A 9,038-nucleotide genomic window follows, 5' to 3' on the forward strand; every position below is an offset into this window, starting at 1 on the left:
TAGTCCCAGCTACTCGGAGGCTGAGGCAGGAGAATGGCGTGAACCTGGGAGGCGGAGCTTGCAGTGAGCCGAGATCGCGCCACTGAACTCCAGCCTGGGTGACACAGCGCGAGACTCCGTCTCAAAAAAAAAAAAAAAAAGAAAAAAAAGAAAAAGAAAAGAAAAATTTGAACAAAGAGATGGGAAGAAACCTCAGATACAACTCTGAGGAATTTGAGGTTAGGATTTTTTAGGGTTTTAGAGATTGTTAGTTGATCAAAGAGTGCAGAGTGAAGTCGTAGGACACGGAGATGAAGAAACTATTCTCACGCTGATCCCCTTCCTCTGGTGGGATCTTCAAACTCGTTGGCATCAGCTGTTTTGTTGGAATTCGGAGTCTGAAAAACATCTGTTTGTTTTTGTTTTTTGAGATATGGACTTGCTCTGTCATCCAGTGTGATTATAGCTCACTGCAACCTTGAACTCTTTGGGTTCAAGCAGTCCTCCAAACTCAGCCTCCCAAATAGCTAGAACTACAGGTGCGCACCACCAGGGACAGCTAATTTTTAAATATTTTTGTAGGTAGATACGGGGTCTTGCTATGTTCCTCAAGCAGGTTGAACTCTGCCTCAAGCAGTCCTCCCATCTCGGCCTCCCAAAGTGCTGGGATTTCAGGTTTTGCCACCACACCTAGCCCTGAAAAACATTTTAAGTGATCCTTAAACAAAAGTGTTATGATCTAATGTTCAGAGACCCTGTAGGAACAATAGGAATGCAAGTCAATTCTTAGTCTTACGATCCTGATGTCAGAAATCCTGCCCATCATACAGTGGGGATGCAGATGGTCAGTATCTAGTGCTATGTGACTTAGCAACAAGGAAGTGGGCCAAAGGGCAGCCTGATTCATGCTAAATTATAACTACATTTCTGGCCAGAACCTGACATGCAATTCTTGTCAACCCTGTGGGGGCGGTTTCAGAATATTAAGTTCGGGCATACATGTAGACTGGGTGGTCTTCGGAATGTCTGAAGAACAAAGAAAAGGCCAGAGGTTTTATTAAAAAGCAGAAATGTTATGTATTGCTCTTTGAGAAAGTTCATTTGCCCTAGTATGGGTTTGGGGAGCTGGGAGCTCTGATTGGTGAGCAACAGCAGAGGGCAAAATTAGTCCTAGAATTGTAGCAAGTTATCTCAGAAGCTATAGATAAAACTGGTTTCAGCTTACAACAAGCAGTTTTAGCAGCCAGGCTTGCAAAAACTCTATTCTTGGAGCAATGCTTTGTACCCTGAGTGCTTTTTCCTCCTGGCTTCTCGACTTGATCTGAAGAGAATGACCCAATTCTTATGGACCAACTTTCACAGGGCAATAACCATTCACTCCACATTTATCAAGCATTATGTTTCAGGCATTGGGAATAACACTTGACGCTGTATACGTTTACAATTTCTTTTCTTTTTCTTTCTTCTCTTTCTTTCTTTCTTTCTCTTTCTTTCTTTCTCTCTCTCTTTTTTTTTTTTTTTTTTTTTTTTGATGGAGTCCCGCTCTGTCACCCCAGGCTGGAGTGCAGTGGCGCGGTTTTGGCTCACTGCAAGCTCCGCCTCCCAGGTTCACGCCATTCTCCTGCCTCAGCCTCCTGAGTAGCTGGGACTACAGGCGCCCACCACCACACCTGGCTAATTTTTGTATTTTTAGTAGAGACGAGGTTTTGCCATGTTGGCCAGGCTGGTCTGGAACTCCTGACCTCAGGTGATCCGCCTGCCTTGGTCTCACAAAGTGCTGGGATTACAGGGGTGAGCCACCACGCCGGGCCAAGCATTTTCTTTCAAATACAAGGAATATTTTTTCTAATTTAAAACAAACAAACAAACACTTTTTTCTGATCATCAAAGGGAAAGTTGCAAAGATGAAAATAAAAGTCACCTGTAATCTCACCAGCCAGAGATACCATCATTAACATTTTGCTGTATTTCTTACCACTTAAAAAAATACATAGTTTTAAGCTGGTGGTGCGCATGTGGTCCCAGTGTAACTGCCCAACGGGTTCACTTTGCCAGCTGCCTAGACAGAGCCAACTTACCAAGACAGGGGAATTGCAATGGAGAAAGAGTAATTCTTTTTTTTTTGAGACGGAGTCTTGCTCGGTAGCCCGGGCTGGAGTGCAGTGGCCGGATCTCAGCTCACTGCAAGCTCCGCCTCCCGGGTTTACGCCATTCTCCTGCCTCAGCCTCCCAAGTAGCTGGGACTACAGGCGCCCGCCACCTCGCCCGGCTAGTTTTTTGTATTTTTCGTAAAGACGGGGTTTCACGGTGTTAGCCAGGATGGTCTCGATCTCCTGACCTCGTGATCCGCCCGTCTCGGCCTCCCAAAGTGCTGGGATTACAGGCTTGAGCCACCGCGCCCGGCCGGCGAGAAAGAGTAATTCATGCAGAGCTGGCTATGTGGGGGAAGAGAGTTTTATTATTACCCAAATCAGCCCCCCTGATAATATGGCGGGTGGGGGCTTGGGAAGTGGGGAGTGCTGATTGGTCAGGTTGGAGATGGACTCCAAGTGAATTTTTCTTGCTCTCTTCTGTTCCTGGGTGGGATGGCAGAACGAGCTGACCCAGATTACTGTCTGGGTGGTGTCAGCTGATCCATCGAGTTCAGGGTCTGCAAAATAGCTCTGATCTTTAGCTTTACAATGGCGATGTTTTCCCCAGGAGCAATTTGGGAAGGTTCAGACTCTTGGAGCCAAAGGCTGCATCACCCCCAAACTGTCATTTCTAATCTTCTAGCTAATTTGTTAGTCCTACAAAGGCAGACTGGTTCCCAGGCAAGAAGGGGGTCTTTTCGGGAAAGAGCTATTACCAATTTTGTTTTAGAGTCAAACCATAAACTGAATTCCTTCCCAAAGTTAGTTCGGCCTATGCCCAGGGGTGAACAAGGACAGCTTAAAGGTTAGACGCAAGATGGAGCCGTTTAGGTCTGATTTCTTTCACTGTCATAATTTCCTCAGTTATAATTTTTGCAAAGGGGGTTTCGCCAGCTACTCAGGAGACTGAAGCAGGAGAGTCCCTTAAGTCCAGGTGGCCTTAGTACGCTATAATCATGCCTGTGAATAGCCACTGTACTCCAGCCTGAGTAACATAGCAAGACCCTGTCTCTAAAAAATTAAAAATAGGACCAGGCATGGAGGCTCACACATGTAATTTGAGGAGTATTGCTTGTGGCCAGAAGTTCAAGACTAGCCTGGGCAACATATCAAGATCCTGTCTCTACAAAAAATTTAAAAACTTAGCCAGGCATAGTGGTGCATGCCTATAGTCTTAGCTACTCTGGGGACTGAGGCAGGAGGATCATTTGAGCCCAGGAGTCTGAGGCTGCAGTGAGCTATGGTTTTGCCACTGCACTCCAGCCTAGGTGATAGAGCAAGACACTGTCTCTAAAAAATATTTAAAATATATATCTTTTAAAAACCCCAAATTTCAAAATAAAACTATGGTATCGGGCACGGTGGCTCACTCCTGTAATCCCAGTGCTTTGCGAGGCCGAGATGGGCAAATCACTTGAGGCCAGGAGTTTAAGACCAGCCTGGCCAACATGGCAAAACCCCATCTCTACTAAAAATACAAAAATTAGCCAGCAATGGTGACACGCGCCTGTAGTCCCAGCTACTCAGGAGGCTGAGCCAGGAGAAGAGCTTGAACCCTGGAGGCAAAAGTTGCAGTGAGTCTAGATCATGCCACTGTACCCCAGCCTGGGCAACAGAGAGTAAGACTCTCACAAAAAAATAAATAAATAAATAAATAAATAAATAAATAAATAAAATACATAAAATAAAACTGTGGTCTTATTCTGAGTTCTGCTTTTTTATTTTTAAATACATATATAGCTAAAACCTACGTATATGGAAGTGTTCACATGAGCAAAACATGACAAATTTTTACCAAGTGAACACACTTGCATAATCATTATCCAGATCAAGAAATAGAAATATCCTAAGTGAATTAATGTCAAGGAACAGAAAACCAAATATCACACATTCTCACTTGTAAGTAGGAGCTAGACAATGGGTACTCATGGACATAAAGATGGCAACAGTAGATAGTGGGGACCGACTACTAGTGGGGAGGGAGCAAGGAGGCCAAGGGTTCAGAAACTGTTGGGTCCTGTGCTCAATACCTAGGTGATGGGATCAGTCATACCCCAAACCTCAGCATCATGCAGTATACCCAGGTAACAAACCTGCACATGTACCCCCTTTATCTAAGTTGGAAAAGAAAAAGAAATAGAAATATTGTAAAGACCCACAGAAGTCCCCTTGTACCTGCTCCCATCATTAGCCCTTGTCCAAGGGTTCACAACTAGGTGCCCTGCCCTTTATTTTTTTTAAGACAGATTCTCACTCTCGCCCAGGCTGGAGTACAGTGGCAAGATCACTGCACACTGCAGCCTCAACCTCCCAGGCTTAGGTGATCCTCCCACCTCAGCATTCCTAGTAGCTGGGACTAAAGGCACATGCCACCGCCCGGCTAATTTTTTACAACAGAAGTCTTGCCATGTTGCCCAGGCTGGTCTTGAACTCCTGGGCTCAAGCAATCTTCCCGCCTCAGCCTCCCAAAGTGCTGGGATTACAGGTGTGAGCCATTGCACCTGGCCTGCCCTGCTCTTTAAAATAAATGTTATATGTAAGCAGTTTCTTGTGTCACTAGTTATTTTTTAAACACTATTTTTGATGGCTCTGTAATATTTGATTATGTGGATATGTTATTTATTTTAGTCATTCTAGTGTTGGACATTAATGGCATTTCCTATTGACATTATTATAAATAATATAATAAGCACAATTTTTTTTTCTTTCTTTTTTTTTTTTTTTGAGATGGAGTCTTACTGTGTCACCCAGGCTAGAGTGCAGTGGCACGATCTCAGCTCACTGCAACCTCCGTCTCCCGGGTTCAAGCAGTTCTCCTGTCTCAGCCTCCCAAGTAGCTGGGATTACAGGTGCCTGCCACCATGCCCGGGTAATTTGTGTATTTTTAGTAGAGGCGGGGTTTCACCATGTTGGCCAGGCTGGTCTTGAACTCTTGACCTCATGATCCGCTCACCGTGGCCTCCCAAAGTGCTGGGATTATAGGTGTGAGCCACCGCGCCTGGCTGATACTCACAATCTTTTTTTGAAAGTATTTTCACATGATATTTTCAGTTGATATTTAAAATATTCCATAAACTGAATAGTGCAGGTGGTATTTGTATAAAATTTCCAGTCGAGAAAGCAGAGGCTTGGGTTAAGTAATCTTGTCCAATGTTACACAACTTAAAGAGGTAAATCCAGACCTAGAACTCAAGCCTTCTAATTCCTAACCTAGTGGATTCTCAGCAAGATGTCTTAAGTGTCACACAGTATTCTTGTCAATCACATGGAGAAATGATGTAACTAGTCAGCACCCAGGCCAATTCATAGCAATTTAAACAACTACACCCAAAGAGTATTGATGAACGATGACTACATCTATGGCATCCAGAAAGCAGATCTTTATTGACCAGCCTCAGGGCTGCTCTTGACCTTTGTCTCTTTAAACGGTGTTATCTTCCACTTTCATGAAGACAAAAAAAGACACAAAGAAAAGTTCAGAACCTGGGGGAAAAATATACAGGTAGTTAGGATAAAGGAGACTGTTCTACAGTTGGGAAATGCCCCTGGAGAAACCCAATGTCAGACATCAGTGTAGGCCTGCTTCTGAAACGTCCCCCTAAATTTAAGCTGCACTGACAGAAGTTGATCCTTCAGGCTGATTAAAATCATTTATATGAGATTTTTTGAAGTCTAAACACAAGAAATCCTGATTCAAATGTACAGTAATAAAAAAGTGGATATAACAGGAACCCAACATACTCTAACCTGTTCATATCTATAATATTGGTTCCATTTCTGGGCACCACCTTTGGAGAAATTGAGCTACCTGGTAATGGCGAATGTAACAAAAAAATCTCCAAACCCTGTCAGATTAGGCACGGATGATTTGCCTGAAGGAAAAAAGTATTTACTGAACAAAATTTGATTCCATCAACTTAACTGGAGTATAATTTACATAAAATTAATAAAATTATTTATTTTTAAAATAGAGACAAGGTCTTACTATGTTGCCCATGCTGGTCTCGAACTGCTGGGCTCAAGTAATCCTCCTACATCAGCCTCCCAAAGTGCTGAGATTACAGGTGTGAGCCACTGTGCCTGGCCTAATTTATGTACAATTAAATGCACCTATTTAAAGTGTACGGTTTGGTGAGTCTTGTCATTTGTGAATACCTATGAAAACACTGCCACAATCAAGAGGCAAAATATTTTCATCCCATCCAAAAAATTCATACTTGTTTTTTTCCCTCCACTCCATGTGCTGGGCAACCGCTGATCTGCTTTTTGTCTCTAGAAATTAATTTATGTTTAATGGAATTTTGTATAAATGGAATGAAAGAGAAGAACTCTTGTGACTCGCTTCTTTCACTCAGCATGAATATTGTGAAGTTCATACATGTTGCTACATGTATCTGTAGTTGGTTGCTGTAGGTAGTAGTCCATAATATGGATTTCTTACAGATTTTTAATAGATTCATCTGTTTATGGACACTTGGGTTGCTTTTACTTTTTGGCTGTTACGAAAAAAGATGCTATGAATATTCGTGCTACAGGTCTTTGTATGGTCAAGTGATTTCATTGCTTTGGGGTAGTACCTAGGAATAGAATGCCTGGATCACATAAGGAACTGAATGAACAAGAGACATGTTGCCAGTCCCCAGAAGGCTCACTTTCTAGTGGAAGGAAACAGGTGGTAAAACATATAAACAAATAGAATACATTCAGAAAGTGATAAGTGACATAAGAACAATATAAGAGGCCAGGCACAGTGGCTCATGCCTGTAATCCCAGCACGTTGGGAGGCCGAGGTGGGTGGATCACCTGAGGTCAGGAGTTCGAGACCAGCCTGGCCAACATGGAGAAACCCCGTCTCTACTAAAAGTACAAAAATTAGCCGGGCATGGTGGCAGGCGTCTGTAATCCCAGCTTCTCAGGAGGCTGAGGCAGGAAGATCACTTGAACCTGGGAGGCAGAGGTTGCAGTGAGCTGAGCCCGTGCCACTGTACTCCAACCTGGGCGACAAGAGCAACACTCCATCTCAAAAATAAAATAAAATAAAATAAAAATAGACAGAGAGTGACTCAAGAGGGCCTACTTTAACAAGAATGACAAGGGAAGAGCTCTCAGTAAAGGCAACATAGGGACTGAACTGAGTCCTGAATGTCAAGTTATTAGTATGTGAAAATTTGGGAGAGCACATTTCAGAACTGTCAATGTCAAGTCCTTGAGGAAGCAAAGTATTTGACTTAAGGATGTGATAGTTTTCACCACACATTTGATGGAAAACCAAGTGGAAAAGGAATTACACTTATTTTAAGAACTTTAGAGGCATATTTATGACTCATGAGTGAAAGTGAGATGGAGAAAGTTTTCAGTTCAGTCTCACCTTTTTGTGGGTAGAGCTACTCATGACTGAAATGAGTTGCCTGAGAAGGCAGTGAGGCTTCCGTAATCAGACATAGATAAGAGAGGCACTAGAGACAGGATGATGGCTGAAGGCAGGAGACGAGGCCAGGTGCACTCCCCAGCTGAGATTCTGTGATTTGGGGACATCTGGGGATAGGAAAATGACCTGGTTTTAAGTTATTTTTTGTTGCTGAGGCTTCATTTTCTTTTTTCCTTTTTTTTTTTTTTAAAAGATGTTTTCTACTAATATAAATAAGAACTACAATTAGATGGACCTGGAACCAAACCTACGATTTTGAGCTCTCAGAATGAATTATTGAGCAAATATCAATCTAGCCTAGAAACCAACTGTTGTAATTTTGAATGAATTTATAAGGCAACTGATTAAAAAACAAAATACATTTTATTCTACTATCTATTTTTAACAATAAGCACTTGGAACACATTCAAGTTTTTTGGCCAGGCACAGTGGCTCACGCCTGTAATCCCAGCAATTTGGGATCATCTAGGTCGGGAGTTCAAGACAGCCTGACCAACATGGTGAAACCCTGTCTCTACTAAAAATGCAAAAATTAACTGGGTATGGTGGGACACACCTGTAATCCCAGCTACTCGGAAGGCTGCGGCAAGAGAACCGCTTGAACCCAGGAGGCAGAGATTGCAGTGAGCCGAGATCGCACCACTGCACTCCAGCCTGGGCGACAGAGTGAGAGTCCATCTCGAGGGGTAGAAAAAGAAAAAAAAAAAAAAACATTCAAGTGTTTCTTAAAAGGTTGAGAAAAGAAGAATGTGAGGCCAGACGCAGTGGCTCACGCCTGTAATCCCAGCACTTTGGGAGGCTGAGGCGGGCGGATCACAAGGTTAGGAGTTCAAGACCAGTCTGGCCAACATGGTGTGAAACCTCGTCTCTACTAAAAACAAAAAAAATTAGCTGATCGTGGTGGCACATGCCTGTAATCCCAGCTACTCAGGAGGCTAAGGTAGGAGAATTGCTTGAACCTGGGAGGCAGGGGTTACAGTGACCCGAGATTACGCCACTGCACCACTGCAGCCCGGGCAATACAGTGAGATTCCATCTTAAAAAAAAGAAGAAAAAGAAAAGAAGAATGTACTATCTCTTTCAGTCAAATAACACTGTCTATAGTTAGTGTATAAGAAAGTGTGAGAAAATGTTTTATTGTTTGTTATTTTGAGATGGGTGTCTTACTCTGTTGTCCAGGCTGGAGTGCAGTGGCTTGATTACCGCAGACTTGACCTCCTGGGCTCAGTCAATCCTCCCATCTCACTCTCTCAAATAGCTGGGACTACAGGCACGTGCCACCACACCCAGCTATGTTGCTCAGGCTGGTCTCAAATTTGTGGGTTCGAGTGCTCTGTCCACCTCGACATTGTAAAGTGCTAGGATTACAGGCATGAGGCACCATGCCTGGCTGGGGAAATGTTAATAATAAAAATAGGGGAAGCTGAGCACAGTGGTGCGAGCCTGGTAGTCTTATCTACTTGAGAAACTGAGACAGGAGGATCACTTGAACCCAGGAG

Source organism: Theropithecus gelada, chromosome 4 (assembly GCF_003255815.1).
Source record: "Theropithecus gelada isolate Dixy chromosome 4, Tgel_1.0, whole genome shotgun sequence".
NCBI lineage: Eukaryota > Metazoa > Chordata > Mammalia > Primates > Cercopithecidae > Theropithecus > Theropithecus gelada.